The sequence below is a fragment of the Euprymna scolopes genome, chromosome 3, assembly GCF_053919585.1.
Source record: "Euprymna scolopes isolate OS-2025 chromosome 3, ASM5391958v1, whole genome shotgun sequence".
NCBI lineage: Eukaryota > Metazoa > Mollusca > Cephalopoda > Sepiida > Sepiolidae > Euprymna > Euprymna scolopes.
The window spans coordinates 1,180,995-1,205,243 of NC_136484.1; the positions used below are offsets into that span (position 1 = coordinate 1,180,995).

Below are 24,249 nucleotides of genomic sequence, written 5' to 3' on the forward strand. Positions count from 1 at the left end.
AAACAGTGATGATAACTAACAATATATTATTTTATTTATAAATCATATTAATAAACAATAAACAACAAATTTATACATTTTTAAAAGAATGTTTTATTTCTTAAATGTGAAAAAGAATGTGCTATTTCTTAACTATGTTAATAAACGTTAAACAATATTACATAATACATAATTTAACAGAATTTTGTTCACAGAGGCATTTGCTGATGCGTTGAAAAACTTCCCCCTTTCCTTTTCTTTGCCACAAGAATTTGATCAAATGCATATCTATCATAGTCCCGCTGCTGCCGCATTGGGACTATTCAAACAGAATAATGGCGCGTAGCCTCAACTGTAAAACCCAGTTGCACGCGCGCAACTGTATAAAGATTACCCTAGCTGTGCGCACATCGTCTTTCTATGCCCACGCGGATTCTGTGGGCATATAAACTAAACTTTGCTTTTTCACGCGGATGTAATTCAAAGCATTTTATGTCACACAGATGTTATTCTGTTCGTCCAATCAGATTACAAGGAAGTCAAATTTTAAGAGATGTTTTTTTCTGAAGGTCTCTGTGGAGCCGGTCGAAATGTATAAAAGGGGCATTTCTGCTGCCGAACGAATCAGTCGACCTTTGAACAGCTGTAGACATCAACGTTGATCTCCGTCCCTGCGACGTTAAACACGCATATGCTCTACAATTATTTTTCGCCTCGTAGAGATAAACTTTTTCCCTCGATGGACTTTTTGCCCTTTTCTATCTCTCCGCTAAGTAAGCGATGGACTTTTATATTGTTTAATTCTTCATAAAAGACCTGGTTAGAACTTTCATTTTTTACATCACTTCATTCAACTACCTCAGTCGCAGGAAGAGACTAGCAATTAAGAAGAAACTTTCTTATCTTCTCTTTTCATTCATTTACAATTAAAAAAAAAAAAAATTTTGCATTTAATTTATCCATTCGCCTCAGTCATCTATGCTTGATTGTTCAACTCCTTTTTTACACTTGATTTTTATTATTATTTTTTTGAGTTTGCGGGACTAACATTGACACCCGTTTAGTCCTGCAACTTATTGAACATATTCTCTTTATTCCCAACCTTTCTCATTTTTGTTTTAGTATGGGCTCATAAACTTTCAAATGGTTTGTGTGTGGATAAAGGGGTCAACTGGAGGTATTTAATTCCCTCCCACTGCAAGAACTGCAACACCAGGCTTGGAAAGTGGGATTGAGAAGTCGACGCCTTGAGGAGAGCACTCTGATCGGCAACAAGTGCTTGGACAGCCGCGTCGGCATTCTCCAATAAGAGCGCTTCAGGTGATTAGCAATAAACTAACCTCTTCTCAAACAGAGGAGGACAAAACTTGGGAGGGTGGATCTCCTAGAACTGCACATGAACAGCCTTACACTGCAATGAACCGGCACCAGGTCATTACAGGAATCTCTTTTGATTTGGAGGCAGAGGATAAAAATCACGGGACCGACAACTGGATCCATAAAATTTTCGTCATGAACTACTTTGTTGTAAGTGTATATCCCATTCTAAAATTATTTGAGACCTTCGTAGGTCGCCTATATATCAGATAAGATCCCTCTCTCTGGTAGGATCAAAGATCTAATAATTAGAAATAATATTTCTAGATCTTTCTTCTCCACAACAATGGTTTGAGCCACGTTCAATGGCTTCCAATACCCAGACCCCATCCTTCTCGTGTCCTCTGTTAAATTGTTTCTTAAAAATTACAATTCATCAATTTCAGGTTTCTTTGCTGTGTATCACTCAATTATTTAATAATAAACTAAATAAATAATAAAAGCTCCATTTCCTTTCCTTAATATCATGATTACTGAGTACTCGACCCACAATACTGATTTCCATTTTAATAGCAAAAAAAGTAGTCTCAAGCAATAAACGTGTTTAAATTTATTTTTCATTAGCATTTCAGCCCGGCTTTGCTCAGGCCCTATGTACTGTTTATGTATATATATATATATATATATATATATATATATATATATATATATATATATATATATATATATATATATATATTAAAAAGTTTGACTTATGTCCAGGTAATCTACATCTAAAATTTCAAATGTTTAGACTCAAAATTGGCTGAATAGTTTGCTAGAGACCGCAAAGGTCAATTTTTTTAACTCCACTTTTGACCCCTTAGCATTTATTGTTTTGGGCTCAAATCAAATTTAAAATTTTATCCGTGTCCAAGTAACGTACATCTAAAATTTCACGTGTTTAGAACCAAAATTGGCGGAGGAGTTTTGTAGAGTTTTCAAAGGTCAAATCGTTGAACTTGTACTTCTTGACGGCCAAATTTTTGGCCGAAAATAGATTAAAAAGATTTTTCCCAAATTTCAATACCCCTTATGTCAAATCTCGAGTCTGTAGACTGAAAATTGGCAGAGAAATGCACACACACACACACACACACACACACACAGATAATTTCACTTTTTTAGATATATAGGCTAGATTGTTTTAGCCTCATGCATGGACTTCCTATCCGATAGAAAAACGTTTCCTTGCATTAATAAACAGACATTTTCACATAAGGAACAAAAAACTTATTAACACCGTTTCAGGTTGAATTTTCATTGTTCTTTTATGGGTTAATTATTTTATGTGACGTTTAAGTCGTATTTATCATCTTTTAATTTTGATCTGTTTCAATCTTCCCATATTTTATTTCTTATCAAATTAGACACACAAAACAGAAATTGTATTGATTTTACTAAAGCAAGGGACAAAACTTTCGATTTGAACACAAAAGAAGGAAATTATCCTGTTTTTTTTTTACTCTCCCCTTGCCCTGCTTTTCGGGAATGAAAGGTAAGATTTTCTTATCCATATTTTTTTTTAATGAGTCCAAAATCTTTTGAAACAGTCTTAAATATTTAAGCAAGTTTTTATTGTGTTTAGTTTCGTCATCTACATTCTTGTATGAAAGGTAATTTTTTCACCATTTCTTTTATTATTATTCGAAAACTTTTCGGTTTGTGTTATAACCTCAGGGGCCCTGTGACACAGGGCACAGAGGCACGAAAATGTAAAAAAAACAAAAAACAAAAACCAAGTACATAACAATTAAATGTTATCAAAGACAAGATAAGTTATTTTTTTTACCTAACTGGATAAGTTTTTACAGTTTAATTTAATGTAAAAGAACAAGAAAAAATGTTTGCGATATCTCTGAAGTCTCGACAAAAACTTCAAAATAAGAAATAAAACAAAAGGTAAAATGCGCTGTTTTACGTTTGTTGTAAATATGGAACGGAAATTGAAATTTCGTTTCGTTTTAATCTTTTTTTTTTTAATTGTGCCCCCCCCCCCAACCGAAAGTAATCGAAAGAATAGCATTCAATAATCGTACATTTTATGTAAAAAAAAAACAGAAAAAAAAAAGGATTTTTTATATAAAAATAAAATTTTATCAGCAAAAACGAAATAATTTAATTTTTAAGCCAAAAAAGTCAATTTGGTATGCCTTTTCGGTAGATTTTTTACATATGCTCAACTTACCATTCATATTGGAAATGTCGGCTTTTATAGGTTTGCGAGTATGTTTAAAACGTATAAACACTACAACTTCGCCATGTTAAGAATGTCTTTCAGAATAGACACCTCCATCCTCGTGTTAAGAACGGCTATCAGAGTAGACACCACTAACTTTGTCAGCATACCCGAAAACCGATGAAAGTTGACATGACGAATGTGAACGATGAGTTGGACGTAATATAAAAATGTATTGAATTTAAAATAGAACGAAAATTAAATTCCCGTTCCATTTTTACAACAAGAATAAAACAGCACATACCCCACAAGTTTTACCAAACAAAATAGTGGTTGAAACCCACCCAATAAATGTTACCGTGACATTTATTGGTTGGGCTTCTACCACTATTTTGTTTTATTTTTTTTATTTTGAAGTGGTTATAGAGGAGACTTCAAAGATGTAAAGAGAGTTCGTGGCCATTTTTTTCTTGTTCTTGGGTAGTGCTGAAAACTTTTTTTGTTTGTTTGTTTAACCGAATAAACATTTTACATTAAATAAAAACTCTAAACACTTATTCAGTTAAGTAGAAAAGTACCTTATCTTGGCTTTGATAGCATTTATTTGTTATATATTTGTTTTTTAACAACTTTTTCGTACCTCAAAAAGCCCAACTTTTCAAATAATTTTAGACATTTAAATAAGTTTAGTTTATAAAAAATTTAAATAAGTTAGTTTATAAAAATCTCGATTTGACGCCCTGGATGATTAAGATATTTATGCAGAATACAGACTATATGGAAATAACAACTTTGTTAGAAACCTATTCTTAACATGGGGAGCGGAAGGCGCAAGTTGTAGCAACGAGCTTTGTTTATTAATAAAAAGTGGTAAAAATTCAAACATTATTGAAGCACATAAAAGCTTCTCCAGACATATCTGAAAATGACGTCAAGTGGGTGGAGGGAGAGATGGATGGAGAAGCACAAAACCGACTGTTTTTACAGAGCTGTGCATCCATACATACATACATAGAATGAACGTTTGTATAATTTTCATCATTTTTTTAATTTAATTATTTTTGTGTGTTCCTGCTTTTAACTTTTTAGAATTTTATTTTATTTTTCAAGATTATATAAAAATTATGTTATGCTGAAAGTTAAACGATCATCCATGCGTCCCATGCGATGAAAATATTAAACTCTTACATATAAAAATTATGCTAAAATGTAAACCTTTAAAAAGAAAAGAAATATTTTTTGCAATTATGACTATTTTCTGTGAAAATATTAAATAAACAATGTTTAATTCACTGGTAATATCGTTAGTTACAAAAATTATTTTTCTGCCAGTTATATCAATTTCGTTAATACAGATTTTAGGGTTTTTATTTTTTTTTTGTAATGTTCCTGAAAAAATAATTACTTCTTTTTTTTGTAATCGTTAATTTACGATGCTTTATTTTCATAAAAAAGCGCAAAAACAAATTCATTATTTATTTATTTATTTTTTTTTACTACTGAAAAGCCTAACTTTACTCTAAGATTCAAATAAAAATAATAGGTTCGTTATATTTCGTGATCATTGTTTTATAATTACTGAAAATATAATTAAAATTTAGTTTCCTGATTTTTGGTGAATTTTTAAGTTAAGGGAGTGGTCAAAATGTTTATACATTTTGAGCATCGGCCATTCATTTTGCACATACCTAGTAATTAATCTATGTAATTTGATTTGCATGTCAATGAAGCTTTGGCTCCCCCAAGAAAACGTTATAAAAAGACTATAGTCCAGAGGGCACCTAACAATTTAATAAATAAAAATACCATAAAATAGAATCCAACTTGAATATTCTGTCTAAAAAATAGCATAGTTCGTGAACTGCATAAGTATTAAAATAAAATATGTATCTATGAAAAACAAACAAAAAACTTCTGAAAATAAATTATTTAATCTCACATTTAGATTTGAATATAAAATATGTTCATTTAACTATAAGTTATGATTTCTAAGAAAATAATAATTTCTAACATAAAATAAACAAATCTTTAAATTCCAAGGTTGTCTAGTTGCCAGACTATGTGAGCACACATTCTATATGGTACTACTAGGCCATTTCAGTCACTGAAAACTAGGGATGTGCATGAGATAGAGAGAAAAAGGAGGAACCCTGTTTCCCGATATTCTCCTCCTCCTCTGTCTCTATCTTACGCACACGTGAGTGTAATTATGTGTTATGCAGAAGAGTGCTCAATTACTTGTGAAAGAAATATATATATATATATATACAGGGCTCTATGGCAAATTTATTTTTAATTGACTTTGACAACTAAATATTTTCGTTTACTAGCCAAATAAAAAAGTTACTAGCCAAATCCACATGATTTTTAGAATATGACATCTTCATTCTGTGACGAGTACGTACATCATAAAGATTTGTTTGTAATTTTTTTAATAAGTGTAATTCTAAATATGAACAAAATTTTATGTTGAAACTTAAAAGTATAAACATTCAAATTTCCTCAGATGTTTTTTTTAAAACAGCCCTTGTTAAAAAAGTAAATTGTTTTGTTAAATCTTTTATTGTTTAAATAATTTTACTTTGTTCGTTTTATTAAAAAAAGCTGAAAAGATATTTTTCACTCAGTAGTGCGATTTGGAAGATTGTCGACAAAAGATAAGCGTTTCATTATTTCTGGTCGCCACTTTGAAAAATCATTCGCAAATGCGACTGTTTCAACCGCAATGTAGAACCCTGATATATATATATATATATATATATATATATATATATATATATATATATATATTTTGTTTAAAATATAATTATTCATGATATGTGCTTCGTTGTCTACTTGGAAAACTGAAGAGTCACTGTGGAGATTGATGGTGACTCTAGAAATTTTTCTCATTTTCCATCAAACTGTTGGAAATTCGTCTGGAATGGAGACTGTCATATTGAACGTAAAATTGAATGTCATCATGCCCAGTGCTTTAGCAGAGTGGACACTAAGTAAATTCTGAATTCAAGTAAAGGACTTTCACTGTCAACCACGATTTTGACTCTGCAGGACTTGTCTCGAAATTTTATATTGTTATTGATAAATTTTCAGATAGGTATTGCATATTTGGATCTGTATCCAAATCAGGGTCTTGCATACAGATGGTTTGTTTTAGACCATCGTATACATGTCCAGTTATTATGTTGACACTAGCACCAGTGTCTAAAACGAACATTACTGGGGAATTATTAACAAGGGTGCCAACTTTCTGTTGTTATAAATTTATCTGTGTATACTGACTCATCATTAGTGTACGAGCCTTTTCTTGTCTCACGCAAAAACACACGTCCACATCTCAAGCCATATTTCTTGTCATATACATACGCGCACACAAACATATGCGCACATGTACACACACATAGATATATTCACATTCGTGTAAATACACTCACATTCACGTGCATACACATACACGCTAACATACACACATGTATGCACACATACGTGCACACGTACGCACACATGGGCAACATCACTTCCCCTTTGGAGGAAATCCACACATGCGCAAAAGATATCCGGAAACAACCATAAAAGCAAGAGCAATAAGCTGCTTTCTTCTTTTCGACTTAGCTCTCGAGCTGAGCGGTCAATGGACCATTCGCCCCTTTCGGGGCATGAGCACCCGCGCACATCACGCCATCTGCTACTATGTGTGGGGGCAAGAGCTAACAGACAGTACGTACACTTTATACGCTTTCTCCCTCCATGAACTGGATTGACTTTCTAACTCTTTTTTCCCTTTTGCTTTGGTCCATCAACCAGATAAGTTCGCGTCCACAACTAGTGGCCTGAAGACATTTCCATGTGGACGAGTACCACCATGTGCGCTCGGTTTTACTGAGGTTAACCCTCTCTCTCTTTCCCTTTCTACATGCTGGACTGTGATTCCCATTTCCACTACATTACTCGCTCCTCTTTCCATGGGTGGACATGAACACGTGTTACACCTAAAACATTCATTTTTCAACAGAAAAAAAACAACATATTTATTTTATCCAGCAATTGAGTTTTGTTTCATTCTTTCCATTCGTTTCATTATTTTCTTTTTTAGCGAGTTAGGATATTCATATCCTGGCCCACAACAAACGATGGTGACCCCCATTATTTTAAAATGAAATGGATGTGTTTGAACGAAACACTCATACACATACACTCTCTCTCTCTATACAACAATAGACTTTCCTTCTCACCAGCTAACAGCGAGAGACGCAGACCAAGCTAAACACGTGCTGTACCCTTTTCTTTCATTTGTTTCTTCACAAAATAAATCCTAATTCATTTAATTCAATAAACACGTTGTTCGTTCCTTCCTCAAAGCAATCCATTTTTCCTATTTTGCGCACCTCAACAAATTGGTGACACCTGAACGCAAGAGGAACATGCATTTCCTCCTATAACAACAAGTCCACAACAAACCGGCGACCGACTGATGTGAAACGAACACGCATGGTGACTCTACCTTTTTGGAATTAATTGTTTGGAGCAAGATGCGCATTTTATTTGATAAAGAAAAAAACGAACATTTCAACAAAGAAAAACAAGTGAACTGCTACGGAGAAGAATCACTACAAACAACAATGACGAAACCCCTCGGCAGAAAAATAAACATGGAGCTGTCGATTTCATACCAAATATAAAGAAAAATTTGAGCTCGACAAACATTTTTCAGTTTCCTGACATTACCTTGCAACAAACGTGAGGAGCAAAATCACATAGGCCTATACACATTCCCTCCCGCACAACAGACGCAACAACAAAGAAACAATTACAGGACATCCCTATCAATACATAGGAAGAAGTTGAATCAACAATATGAGTTGAGATGCACCACGTACGCTGATAAACTCACAACTGGAAGTTTCGTTGACAGCCGGCAACCACACTCACCGTTCAACATGAACGAATGCACAACAAACGCCCATACAGACAATGTACACACACTACCGCAGACTCACTTGCGAAGACACTGGCAACTACACACACCACGTCAATACGAACAAAAATTTTCCTTCCAAACGAACAATTCACTTCACTGTCCAAGTAACTCATTGCACATGTCAGCACAAAAAAAACAAAAAAAAAACAAACAAACAAATGTCAGCCTAAAACAAGAGTAAACGCCTTTTCCACGCATAAGTAAATACTTTTTTTTACGAACACACTCCGTTTTTGACGTTTTTTAAACAACCACACCAACAGCAAAAAACAGGACGAACAGTCAACTGCCCAAAACATTACTTAAAAAAAGAAAAAACAATATACACTGCATATTTTTTTTTCCTGGGAAGGGGAGTATTGTGCGAGCCCTTTCTAGTCTCACACAAAAACACGCGTTCACATCTCAAGCCATATTTCTTGTCATATACATACGCGCATACAAACATATGCGCACACGTACACTCACATAGATATATTCATGTTCGCGTATATACACTCACATTCACGTGCATACACACACACATGTACGTGCACATATGCGCACATGTACGCACACATGGGCAACATCAGCTAACAGACAGTACGTACGCTTTATACGCTTTCTCCCTCCATGAACTGGATTGACTTTCTCACTCTTTTTTCCCTTTTGTTTTGGTCCATCAACCAGACAAATTCGCGTCCACAGCTAGTGGCCTGAAGACATTTCCACGTGGACAAGCACCACCATGTACGCTCGGTTTTACTGAGGTTAACCCTCTCTCTCTTTCCCTTTCTACATGCTGGACTGTCATTCCCATTTCCACTACATTACTCGCTCCTCTTTTCACGCGCGGACATGAACACGTGTTACACCTAAAACATTCATTTTCCAACAGAAAATAAACAACATGTTTATTTTATCCAGCAATTGAGTTTTGTTTCATTCTTTCCATTGGTTTTATTATTTTCTTTTTTAGTGAGTTAGGATATTTATATCCTGGTCCGCAACACTAGACATAGAAGGGGATGCAGGAAGATTGGTGAAAGGAATTTCTTTTACTGTCTTAGCGTTGCATACTCTTGCAAATTGGTTCTTTTTGTGTCGGATTTTACACTCTTTTCTTTGGGTTGGACAAGTCAGGTGTGTTGGAGAGTACATGTAATAGTTGCAAGACTGTTGTCTGCCATCCTTTTTTTTCTATTCGAGGTTTCATAGTGGCTATTTTGCTGCCTGGGTCTAAAATGATTGTCTTTTCTACTGTTGGTGCGATATTTGTGGCTGTTACAGTGTGTATGACACATGGTTCTCACTGCTATTCGCCCAGAACTTGTTCCAATGTAGAATTGTCTCTTAAAGCTTTTTTACTAACTTTAGATGATGTACACCCTTGTTGAATTTGGACTAAGACCTCCCAATTGATACTTTCAGAATTGCATGTGGAGGCCAGATTCTGTAGCTGTGCACGGTAGGAGTCTAGACTTTCTCCAGGTTCTGCATGGCTCGTTGAAACTCAAAAATTATTTTGAGGCGTAAAATGGTTGGTCAACGTTTTTTTTGTAATGTCATTCTCATTCGATATTCTGGAACTCTCATCTGAAATGGTGATTGAGCCTATTCCCTTTTTTCTGGCCTGTGAAATTATGAAATATATCGAAAATTTCATCTGCATAATGAAGAGCTGCTTGCCTTGTTATGTTGTTGTCGATGTTGAGAGCAAGGAATAAATTCTCTAGTTTATCCATTTTTTCCAATAAACAGCAGTCGTGGTCTGGTCTGCATGGACACTGAAACTTGGGAAAACTGGTAAATTGTTGCAGGCCAGTATTAATATTTTCAAAAATGTTTGACTTATATATTTTTATCAAATTTGGTCTTTTGATAAAAAGTTGTTATGCTTCAAGTTTTTGTTTTTATCTTCAAATATTTATTCATGGTGTTTGGTTTGCTTGTTTTGTTTTATAGTATATAAAACATTTTTGTCTGATTAAATGTAAAATACACTAATTTTGGTAAAAGTTTTTATGCTTGTAGTTTATATCTTCAACTATTTATCCATGATGTTTAGTTTGGATGTTTTTATATTGCTTTTGAGATTGATTGTTATGATAAGGTGCAGCAAACTAAGTATTGTGATATGAATGCACAGTTTGGGATTAATAGTTTATAAAAATTATTTTTATTATTTATTTCACCCCCAAACAAGGCACAGTGCTACTTTGACGTAAAGGGCTACTATTTGGTCCCAAATTTACAGGAATACTATGTAGGGAGTTGAGCAACGAGATGTCTGTTCACATTACACTTGAATTCCTGCATATCAGTACAGTCAGTGATATAGGAATCTGGAAGAGAATTCCAAAGTCTAGCAGTTCAAAGACAGAAACTTTCATTAGAAAGTTTTTTAGCATCGAGGAATTTCTATTGTTTAGGGGTGGGATTTTGCTGCTTATCCGGTTAATCTAGGGATATTTATTTTAAAGGAGTATAAGAGCTTAGAGCTCATTAAGGTACACACCATTAAAATATTTATATAAGAGGAATGCGATGTTTCAGCGATAAGACAGGAGTTGGAGTTTGGTTTACAGTGCAGGACCTCTTAGTGTTCAAAAAAGTCTCTAACCTATCTATAAGTGATAGACTAGTGGCAGATGCACCAGCCCAGATGATGCAACAGTGCTCTATGCATGGCCGAATGGTGGCCTTGTAAAGATACAGATGTGAGTAATTTTCTAGTATGGTAGAGAGAGAATCCACCTTGCAATGGCCTCAATGTATTTGTTCCAATTAATGTTGCTTGTGAATGTTAATCCGAGGAGTTTGATTAAAATACTTTCAGGTAATGTATCAGTAGCCATGGCTATTAGTGGTTGAGAAGGTTTCTTGTAATTATCAAAGGAAAGAAGTTTAATCTTGGCAGTATTAAATGTTACCATCCAAATATGTCCCCAATCCACTACAGACTGGAGGTCTTCCTCTAAGATTTCAACCATTTCCTTAAGTACATGTTCATTCATTTTCCTTTCATGCCTGTTACAAAATGTAATATACCCATTTTAAAGACAATTTTATCAGGGAGGTCATTTATGAATATGAGGAATAATAAAGGTCTAAGGATTGATCCATGAAACACACACACACATATTATGTTATTTTGATGTAAAACTATGGAGGATAACCTGGATTTTTCTTTTATTTAAGAAAGGTTGATTATGGTAAATATTCCTCTAGTAATATCATATTTGATTCTTCATAAGAAAACCTGCCATACCCTGTCAAAGACCTTAGATAAAGCTACTGCCCTAGCTATCCTCTGTGTTATTCAGTGTATGGTATATACGTCCAGAGATTACAGTTGGGATATCTGCAGTAGAACGATCTTGCTTAAATCCATACAAAATGAAGTTGTATCTATTAGTTAGTGCTTGATTAATTAAGGACTCAAAGATTTTGGCAAGATAGAGGAGGCTAACAGGACAATAATTTAATGTGTCAGTTCTTTCACCAAAATTACTAATACCACAAAATCAATTTTCTAGCAGTCAGAGAAGCATTCATTAAGGCATTTAGTGACGACTGGAGAGAACTGTGGCAACTTTAGCAGAACATTTTTTAATAGCATAACAAATGTGAGATCAGGCCCACAAGCCTTTGAGGTGTCTAGGTGTTTTATCACAAACATAGGAAGGGATGATTTTCAGATCATAGTGTGGCTTATGTATAACAAGGAAAATCTGGAAGGGAGTTTGTTGGGTCGACCTCCTCATTTGCAAACTATTCTGCAGGAAGAGAAAAGACATTTCCATATGCAACATCTCTGATCGCTTCCCTGTCAACTTTCTTGAAGTACCTTGTTGTTTTGAATAATGATACTTAAAATTTTACAATGTTAGTTGTACCTTCTCTATCTTGTTATATTGGCGTAAAACCATGGAAAATCTACAACAGTGTAGTAAATAATGGGCAATCAGCAATTCCCCCACTATCCAACAATCATGAGGTTGTTTGCTCAGCAACTGAGAAGGCTAACATGCTTGCCAGTCGGTTTGCCTTCAACTCCACACTGGACCCTGCTAACTACCCCCTCCCAGAATTTGCTTTGCGGACAGACACCACACTAGACAATCTGAAAAGAACCCCTTCTCAGGTGCATGCTATCATAAATCTTGACACTTCAAAAGTATGTGGATCCAATCTCATCCCAGCTGTGCTATTAAAAAAGTGTTCCGCCGAAGTAGCTCCAGTTTGCTTTAAACTCTATAACAAATGCCTGAATGAATCTTGCTTTCCTGTCTGCTGGAAAACTGCTTCTGGGGTACCAGTTTTCAAGAATTCTGGCGAAAGAACTGACCCATTAAATTATCGCCCCATTAGCCTCCTCCCACTTTTCGCTAAAATATTTGAGTTCATAATTAACCAAGCTCTAGTCAATCACCTTACAGATGCAAAACTTTTGACCAACCAACAATATGGATTTAGGCAAGTCTGCTCCACAGCAGACATCCTAACTGTAATCTCTGAACGTATATACCATTCACTGGACAAAGTAGGTGAGGGTAGAGTGGTAGCTCTAGATATATCTGAGGGGTTTGACAGGGTATGACATGAAGGTCTTCTCAGGAAAATCAGATCATACGGTATCACTGGAAGTATACTTAACATAATTAAATCCTTCTTAAATAAGAGAAAAATCCAGGTTGTCTGATATAAATGTGGGAATGCCTCAAGGGTCTATCCTTGGACCTTGATTATTCCTAATATTCATAAATGACCTCCCTGACAAAATTGTCTGTGAGATGGGTATATATGCTGATGACACCACACTCTATAACAGACACGACAGGAAAACAAATGAACACATATCTAAAGAAATGGCAGAGACACTAGAGGATGGCTTCCAATCTGTAGTGGAATGGGGACAAAAATGGATGATCACCTTCAATGCTGCCAAGACTAAATTCGTTTCCTTCAATAATTACAAGAACCCTTCCCTACCGCCAATAGCAATGGCCAATGACTCTTTATCTAAAAGTACATCTTTTACCCACCTTGGCCTAACGTTCACAGTAAACATGAGTTGGAACAATTAAATTGAGAGCATTGCCAGGACTGCTGCGAAGAAGGTAGGTTCTCTCTACTGTGCTAGAAAGCTACTAATGCCTGAAAGTATCCTGTACCTCAATAAGGCCACAATTTGCCTATGTATGGAGTATTGAGTATTGTTGTCATATTTGGACTGATGCATCTGCTACTAGTCTTTCGCTCCTAGACAAGGTTCAAAAGAGAGTTGCCAACCTGATAGGTTCTGAACTGTTATCTAAGCTTCAGGCCTGTCCTATCGACGAAATGTAGCATCCCTCTGCCTGTTCTACAAGTACTTTAACGGTGAATACTCCAATGAACTGCAAGCACTTGTACCCCCTCGACGTAAATATCCCCGACAAACGGCTAAATCATACCCTTTCACATTAAAGATCCCTAGATGTAAGAGAGCCTTCTACTCCAGTAGTTCTTCTCCAGAACTGCTAAACTTTGGAATTCCTTTCCAGGTTCCTGCTTCCCCAACTGTACTGACATGCAGAAGTTCAAGTGTAACATGAACCAACATCTTGCTGCCTAACTTCCCACATAGTTCCCCTGTAGATTATGTCCCTGATAGTAGCTCCCTACATCAAAGTGGCAATGTGCCTCGTTTGGGGTGAAAATGTAATAAAAAAAATTTTTGTTTATACTTCTGAAAAGTTGGAAAGGTGTTAGGAGAAGGAGTTCTAGTTGGGTTCTACTTTGCATTGTGTGGTTTTGGAATACTATAGGAAAGCAGCAGACTCTTCGTTCTTTAGAAGTCATTAGATCAATTTTGCTAGAAATTTGCCATGAATTTGAGTATTTCATTTTTCTCTTGTTTCATCAGTTATATATCAGATAAATAGACATATACTATCAACAGAATGCGATTTAAATTATTAGACTGTTTTTCTCTCATAGTAAAAATAGTGGTAGTTTGTAGCCATTTCGATACCTAGAAATTTTATTTTTATCGTAGAGAACAAGATTGCTCTCTATATCCATCACGATATTAGTCTTAAATTATTTTTCAAAATGTCTTCTGCCAAAATTGTTATCATTACTTTATTCAACTGTAACGATTTCATGCTGTACGTTCACTAGAATAAAAAATATCAGAATGTGTCAAAAAATTGTACGTGAATATCATGGCAGGTAGATGTGTCAAAAGTTTTGTAAAAGAAATAACCACGATTGGTTATCATTAAAAAATCAGAATAGTTTTGCATGATTTCGACTGCTTGATAGAATTGGTGCTCTCATTTAAGCAATTTAGAAATTTGAATAATTGAGATAATTCGTGGAATGTCAACATCTTATTAAAGAATATCTGATTCATGTGTATTAAAGCACTATTTACTGTGGTTTAAAATGTAAATAAAAATAAACTACTCACAACCAACATCATGTTTGTGTTGCCTGTCATGAGAAGGAAAAATAAAAACGTAAGTTCATTGATTCTTTGTTGTATTAATTTGTGTATGAGGGGGAATAATGGCTATAAGAAGAACGAGTTAGAGAGAGCAGTGTCGAGTTTTTGACAGCTGAGTGAGAGAGAGAGCAGATATAGTGTTGTGAATTGAGTTAAGAAGAATGGACACCAGCTGCAGAGTTGGTAACGTTTTTTTGTTTTTGTTTTTTTTCAAAAACAAGCTAATACTTCAAGAATAGATCACGGAATCAGGACTACTTAGATTGAACAAGGATGTAATACCACTTTTTAGTGGAGAAGGTGATATCGGGTGGCTCAAAAAGGTAAAATTGGTGGCTAAGCTAAAAAACGAACAAGATCTTGCTAGTTTTGTTCTTCTCTTTCTGCATGGAAATGTTCTTGATGTCCACATTGAGATGAGCAATTAATACCAATCAGATGAGGAATAGATAGAAATAAGATTAGTGACGGCATTCACCAAAGGGATTTTTAAAGCATATGCAAAGCTGGAATGATTGACGTGGGTTGGAGAATCAGTTAATGTTTATTTCAATGCAATTAAAAGATTGGCTGGATTAGCAGAATACTTAGTGAGAGGGTTGAATCATTACGGGATTCTCGGTTGAGGTATCTCTTGCTCTACAACATTACCTCACATAGAAGGGATGTTATCAAACTGATATTAACTGAACGATTTTTAGTCAGCATTCAGGAGACAGTGGCAGTGGTGCACAAAGCAATACACTGAGAAATAACGCTCAAAAGGAATGAACCATTCACTGCTTTAGATGTCGAGGTCCACACTTGATTCAAGATTGTAATATTCTACAATTGTGAAAAGTTGGTCAGATTGTAAGATATTGTCCTCAGATTCAGCAAAAAATGCCCGAGTGAGTTGTGCACCAGCTGATACCATGCCAACAAAATGAAGGCACAGTATTGATTTCTTCCAATAATAAAAGATACGATGAATAATCCAGTAATGACTGCACTTTTCAATATTGGCTGCGCCACCACTTTAATCAATTCATAACTTATGAGTGGATGCGATAGGAGTGGCACTTTGAAATCAGTTGTTGGAAGGGACATAAAATATAAAGGATCCCAGCATATGGGGATAAAAGTATGTAGAGTATAATTGTATATAATCAATAAGATATAAGGTGTAATTATACAGAAAGTTGAGGTAAAGTTCAGAGATGTACACGGTGCAATAAGTGCCCATCAGCTGAATGTTTGTAAAATTGAGGATTTGAATCCATAAAATGGAAATAGAAGGAAGAGCTTCCAATGTTATAGAATAGAGTAAAATATTATAAGAATTCTCTGAAAAGAAAAACGTAGTGAACGGTATTCTTTTACCAGGGAAGAGAGAAGAAAAAGGTGTGTTACTATTGATAGTGTTTCAGGCTACAAAAGGAAAAGTCAGGCCAGTGTTAGACTTCCTAAATTGAACCATTTTGAGGCGTGTCATACAGGGAGTAAGCAGCAATGAGCAGATAATAATGAACAGCGATGTGGAACTTAAGTCTGCCTACTTGCAGTTATATGTAGCAAAGAAAACTATAGCAGTTTCAGCTGATCTGCTATTAAGACAAAACTTATTGGCTGCCATAGGATTTGGACTAAATGTTACACTGGAGATTATGGCAACCATTTTAAAAATTGTATTAAATAAAGAAGCAAATAAAAGACACCACTGATTCATTAATTTAGGATATAATGATAGCTGTAATGAAGGTATTGGCAAAGGAATTTGGGGAACATTTGAAAGGATTTGGGCTTGCTTTGTAAAAGATAAAATGAGCTTTTAAAGAAGTGATAAAATAATTAAGTTCTCCAGCAATTGATAATGGTTACATTGAGATTTTGCCTTTTTTAAGCAGAAATGCCCACCACTCCATAGTTGAGTTTTGATCCCAATTTTAGGTACCGGCCAGACTACAACTGTGGTACATCAAAGCTGTTTTTCTATAGATGACATATATATATATATATATATATATATATATATATATTCATTCTTGAAAACTTTTGTAACCTTGAAAGCTATATAATTTTTTTAATGTAATTTTTAGTCCATCAATATATATGTCTGTTTACTCTTTTTTACTCCAAAGAAAGCATATTGCAATTTGGTCATGATGGTCTACTAATTAAAATCGTAGCTACAAAAAACTATGTGCGGAGTTGAGGCGTGTAATGTCTGTTTGTCTTACATTGAAACTCATGCCTATGATTTTAGTTTTTATAGCATGAATTATATCATGTAAAACATCTTATATTCACTTCTTCTATCTCTCTCTCTCTCTCTCTCTCTCTCTCTATATATATATATATATATATATATATATATATATATATATATATATATATATATATATATGTATATATATATATTGTAGAGTATTAAACAAATGTTTTCTTTTATACCATGACTTATATCATGTAAAAGTCTAGGTATATCTTTTATCTCTTAATCTTATTCTTGTTGTTATTCTCAATATCAATCTATCTGTTATATATAATGAGCATGATAAAAAAGAAAACCTATCAAGATAGTGAAATATCTACAGAGTAAAGAGAAAAAAATCCTTGAAACTCTTTCATGGTAAACGACTGACGATCAATATTGTAGTGTTAACATTAGCATACATTCTTGAAATAAAACTGATGATTGACTTAGAAGCCATGGAGATTTAAAACAAAGGCTTTGTGACTAATTAAAGAAAATAGTGTTTATGTTTGAAAAACTTATAAGACCATTAAACACATGTACACTTTATATCAACGTTTCTTTGTCTCATAATTTTATCATGTAAAATCTCTAGGTATAATTTATCCTAATGCTAAACGAAACCCTGTCTTCTAACCAACTGTATCCTAAAAATCTTAACTTATTTTTTTCGGGTAAATTCCTTCTAGTAGAGCTAAGTTCAATTTTATGGTATTGATAATGATAAATACTGAATTCTATCTTAAAGTTATGACTTCGATTGCTTATCAGATAAAAATAATGCTTTTTCTTTACAGATATTCCTGATTGATAAATATACAGAGACACACTTGGAAAAACACTTGAAAAGTATGTGAATGATTTTATATTAATAATTCTTATAGATGAGAACACACACCAAATAAACAAAATATTCTTGTGAAGTGGTAGCCATATTTTTTTTTACATGAAATCAAATTCAGTACAACATATGAGAACTCATATTAGTGAAAAAAAATTGGAGACAGGATAAATTTGTGAAAATTCTTGTCAGAATCAATTTTATTAAAGTATGCAGGTTACCTACAAAGAAAAGCTATATTGTTGTCAAGTATGTGGAGATTCTTTTTCTCGGAAATATCATCTAGTGAGGCATATAAAATCTCACACTGGAGAAAAACCATATATTTGTAAAATATGTGAATATTCTTGTTCTGAAAAATCAGCATTAGCGAAACATATGCTGACACACAGTGGCGAAAAGCGATTTTCTTGTAATTTATGTGGACATAGTTGTTCTTATAAATCAAACTTAGTGACACATATGAAAATTCACACTGGCGAAAAACCATATTCTTGTGAAATCTGTGAATATTCTTGTTCTCAGAAAGCAAGTTTAGTGACACATATGAGAACTCATACTGGAGAAAAACCATTTTCCTGTAAATTATGTGAATATTCTTGTTCGAATAAATCAAATTTGGCTATACATATGCGCACACACAGTGGTGAAAAGCAGTTTTCTTGTAACGAATGTGGACATTCATTTTCTCAAAAATCAAATTTAGTGACACATATGCGACTTCACAGTGGAGAAAAACCATATTCTTGTGAATTATGTGAATATTTTTGTACGCAGGAATCAACTTTTGTGAAACATATGAGAAAACATAGTGGCGAAAAACTATATTCTTGCGAAATATGTGAATATTCTTGTTCTGATAAATCAACTTTAGCAAGGCATATGCCAACACACAGTGGAGAAAAGTTATTTTCTTGCAAGATATGTGAACATTCTTTTTCTCAGAAATCAAATTTAGTAACCCATATGCGACTTCACACAGGTGAAAAACCATATTCTTGTGAAATCTGTGAATATTCTTGTTATCAAAAATCAAGTTTAGTGAGGCATGTGAGAACTCACACTGGGGAAAAACCATATTCTTGTAAAACATGTGAATTTTCTTGTTCTCATAAATCAAGTTTAATTACACATATGAAAATTCACACCAAGGAAAATATCAGGACCTGAAAAATGATTTAAAAACAACATGGTCTCCGAAAGAAATAAACATACCAGTTGTGATAGGAGCAACTGGCCTAATTAAAAACAAACTTAATACGTACTTGGAAAAAATTCCTGGAAGACAGGGCTGTAACGAAATACAGATAGCAGCCACAACATCTATTCTTAAAAAGGCCCTAAGATATAAATCCAAATCTTAATGAAATCAAGGACTAGCTCAAGGAGTTAGCTCCTTTGATTTTTGCAATGAACTGAAGCTTATTAAAAACAAAGAGGAAAATACACATTCTGGTAAAATATGTGGTTATTTGTGTTTCCAAAAATCAAAGTTAGTAAAACATATGCTGAATCACTCCAGAGCGTTTGAATACATTTTATACAGAATCTTTGGTTGCTATAAGTCTCTCTGTACAGAGTTTGTTAGGAATAACCTGATATAACAACGCTTTAATATACAACTGAAGCCTGACTAAATATTCAAATGAACATATTAAAAGTAGAAATAAGATCCCGCCAGAAAGCATACAAACTGGTTTATAAAAGGAATAGTGTCATTTTTAAATGATGCAACATAAAAGAACACCATTAAGCTGAATACTATACCAGATTATATAAATTCTTATCCTGGAGTCCGTCAAAACTAAGATAAGACCACAAGTATGATAAGCTATAACATTATGATGCTGACCGTTGAGGAGGAGCAAAATAATATTCTTGATTACTTACCACATTCAACTAAAAAATGGAACAATAACCTTTTCTTTCAAATATAATATACAGACATTCGAAAATGCACTGATGTTAAAGCTTAGAAGGCCACAATAATATGACTAGGAAAAAACGATACCCTAAACGAGCAAGAAACAACTGCCAATTAAATAGAGACTAATATGCTGCCCTACTAACACCTAAAAGCTGTTCACTAACCTAGTAGCAGACAACATTTCTATTTGGAGCATGCTGTGTAAAAAGCAGAATACAGGAAGAACCAGTTAAGGAAGAAGACTGTCTTTCGTATTATTTGTATTCTTCAGATTGCTATTCTCCTCTTGAGTGTTATTTTCATAATGTTTCAGTCAGTGTATCCTCCGAGCTTCTTCAGGTGTATCTTATCAAACTCTGAAATCTTTCTGTGGAACTCTGGAATCTGCAAGAAATTTCGAACACTACTCTTATTCCATCAACCATTATTGGGTAGAAGTCCTAAGTAATTAACAATTGTAATTTTTTAAATGTCACCCTCGGTAAGGATTGAAGCTTCAAATTCCAGAAAATAGTAACTAACAACTGAATTTTACCAAGTGCTATATCCACTATGCTACGAGTCTTTGATTTCAGGATATAAAATATTAATAGTATTTTTGCAGCCAATGAATGTTCCTAATTTCTTTCATTTACATGTTAATGAAGATGACATAAACAATTGCTTTAAAAAATAAATGTGGCTTTTTCTCTTTATTCTACAAATATCTGAGATTGTGTTCCTTCTAACACTACACAGATTGTGTCCCTCCTTATACTGCACAGATTGTCTCTCTTCTTACACTACATACTATACTGCACTGATTGTGCCCGTTCTAACGCTGCACAAATTGTGTGCCTCCTTACACTACAAAGATTATGCCCATTCTAACACTGCACAAATTGTGTGGCTCGTTGCATTACAGGGTTTGTATCTCTCCTAATGATTGTGTCACTTCTAACACAGCACTGATTATGGTCTTTCTAACAGCATACAGATTGTGTTTCTTTTATTACTACACATATTGTGTCCCTTATTACACTACACAGATTGTGTCCCTTCTATTGCAATACTGATTGTGTCCTTTCAAACACAGTATTGTTTGTGTCACTTCTAACACTGCACAGACTGTGTCCCTTCTAACACTACACAGATTGTGTTCCTCTTAACAGTACACAGAACCATACTGAAATCTGCAAAAAGGATTTGTTTAATTAGAATGATGGTATGAACATCCAAATCAAGAATTTCATTGTTTTCTTATTGATGGTAATATAAGAAATCTGAGAGCTTAATAAGCAGGTGTAGAAGCAGCAGCAACATCTCACGGTTTAAGATTTTGAATCTACTTTTGGTTTATAAGCTCAGTGCTGATTCGTGAAACCTACCAACTTCTGACTTGCTCAGTCAGAGGCCATCCCTCAAGCAAGCTGAGCATATGGCAGAGTTTATAAAAAGACTTTAACACATTGCAACTTTCTCTTTCTTAGTCACCATTTGTTACTGACAGCATCTCCGTGTGTCTCAGACCAAACTTCTCTTTTGGAGCACAGAATAGCCCATCCATGCTTTGTACCCTGGGTTTAACTTTTCCAAAGAGAATCCATCATAGCTACCGCCAGACCCTAACTGCAATACACATGAATTTGTTTCACTACTCAAACAGGACCTTCAAACTTTTGTTTCCATCCGTAATCATGGACTCATTCTACAACTTACCCTTTTATCTTTTTCTCCAGTCCTGCTAATGAAGATGACCAATAAAGTTATTCTTTAACTGTTAAAATGAGGGCACAGTAAGACCTTTTACTATTTTAACTGTGTTATGCAATATATACAGTATGCTATCTTGTATGCAAAGATTACAAATACTTTAAATGAACAGCATGTTACATGTTATATTGCAGTATTACTTTACTGTCTTCGTCAAACTCTATTTTCTTCATTACAGTTACTTCACTGTTTATTAGCATTCCTTATCTCATTAAACTTGTTTATATGAAATATTCAATCAAGAAAATACCAGATGTTGACCTAATAAATGTATCTCTGTTTATTAGTCTTTAACCATTAATTCTAATAAGATAAAATATAAAACATTAATTACCTGAACATTACAAAAATTAATGAAAGTTGTCATTATATGAAATACAGGTCTATATTTCGTTTTCAGAAAACGATTTTTTTAAGTCATACATTTTCATATGAAATTGTTCATTCATTTTAGAATTTTAACTTCATTATGAAAATTTTTAAATTTTGACTTTGTTACAAAAATTTAACTTTTGTAAAAAAAATTTTTTTCAGAGCAAAAAACTAACATGCATTCCAATAATTCTTTTTTAAAACTATTTCATAATTTAAAATCTTACATTTTCATATGAAAACTTTCATTCATTTCAGAACATTGACTTTGTTACAAAAATTTTCTTCCTTTTTTTAAAATTCAATAAATGTTTAGATAATTAATGTTTTATTTCCTGTTATTGTATTAGATGTAACGCAAACCTTTGATATTTAGATGTCAACTTAAATTATTTCCCCGTTCTATCATCATAAAAATGAAAACAAAATGGTGTCTGCAAAACAGTAATGCACAAGCGCCAAATATTTTTTTACAAAATAAAAACGTAGATATCTTGATTAAAATAAATATATATATATATATATATATATATATATATATATATATATGATTATTATTTTTTGTAAAAACCAATAGACAATGGTTGTCGTAACAATTATTTTAAAAACAAAACAAAGATATTTTAAGAAATGATATTGGCAATTTTATAAATATCGTTATGAAATGGGACACGTGCCTGTTATTGAGGAGACTTTAAAATGGTCCAACATTAACATCCCAATGAACTACTGCCCAGAGAGATTTTTAAAGAATATTATAAACTATTTATTTATAAAACATTGAAATAAAAATGCAATTAAAAAATTGCAGAGAAAACATTTTTTAATTTTGTTACTTTTTAGCTAAAAATACACAAAATGATTTTCATCGTTTAACGTTTTATCCCATATTATTTTGTAACAGGAAACATGACGTTAAATTTGAGCTCAACCTCAGATCAAAAGTCTCAAACTGAAATCCAACTGTTCTCTTCTCTCTGCACTTTCCACACTGATGCCCAAAATAAAGAAGACGGCTCTTTTATAGAGAGACCCAACCACATCTCATTTGCATACCCCCTCCCCCCTCTCGTCACATCACGTGATTTTCAGTCCATAAATACCAGGGGGGGGGAGGCCATTTTTATTTTCTCCTTTTTTTCTTTCCTAACACGAGCCACACGATGGATGAGGCAAGGTTCTTTACTTTTAACCACACGCCCCCTTTATCTCTAAGATCAATAATTAGTATCATAGTCTGCCATCCACGCTGGGCATTCTCGTTCGCGGTGCGATCATCGAAGAGGCTCTTCTTCAGACACTTCAACATCAGCATCAACCTCCCCTTCCTTTGATGGCAAGGAGACTCTCTGTATATCTAAAATGTGACGAGGCATTTCGTCAATCGCTACCTTGTTTTTGGAGAGTACTACAGTCACTGTACCTTTTCCCCAGCGAGTCGTGCAACGAGAATTGGGTGGTTTCACCCACACCTCTTCACCAACTGCGATGTCCACGCAGGCCTGTTCTTCTCTCTGTGTTACAATCAATGGATGTCGCCATTCATAAGAAAAAATAGACCGGTGCGGCACTGAATTTTCGTCTTGACCAGCCTTCGGCGTCATATTGTACCAAAAAAGTGCTTCTTGGGGCGAAATCTGGCTTCTTGATGCCACAGCTTTTATAGTGCGATGGTGTCTCTCTAGAATTCCATTTCCACTTGGACGGTATGCAGCTCTAAAATATAGCCCCACATTCCACTTCGCACATAAGTCTGTAAAAACGTCCGAGCGGAAAGATGTACCATTATCCACCAACACCTCTTCTACTGGCCCCCTTTTCATAAAAACCTCCTCAACAACTCTCGTTACCTCTTCTGCTGTTTCATTCTTGATTTTTCGCCATATCGCTACTCTCCAAGGCCCACAATCTATCATAGTTACATGCGGTTCATGTTGATAATGTGTGATGTCAATGGCCAATCTCTTCAACATGCAGTTCCCCTTTTTTATATCTAGCCGGTGCAGGGTCGATTGATTGGCATTCCTTACATTGTTCCACCACCTTTTGGGCGTCTTGCATTGTGACGTGCGGGTTTACTTTTCTTGCCAGGTAAAGGGTCCGTTCCTTTCCAAAATGGTGCAGGTTATGCAGGTCTTTTAAATTCTCTACTGC

The 24,249-nt window shown here is 34.3% G+C and overlaps 1 long non-coding RNA gene across 1 annotated transcript; it reads left to right on the plus strand.

Annotated features, from left to right (window-relative positions):
- The first annotated feature begins 2,373 nt into the window (after nt 1–2,373).
- LOC145252745 (uncharacterized) lies at nt 2,374–22,566 on the plus strand. The gene is made up of 2 exons (XR_013863666.1): nt 2,374–2,833; nt 18,001–22,566. It is a non-coding gene; the product is annotated as an uncharacterized LOC145252745 (long non-coding RNA).
- Nucleotides 22,567–24,249: the final 1,683 nt, after the last annotated feature.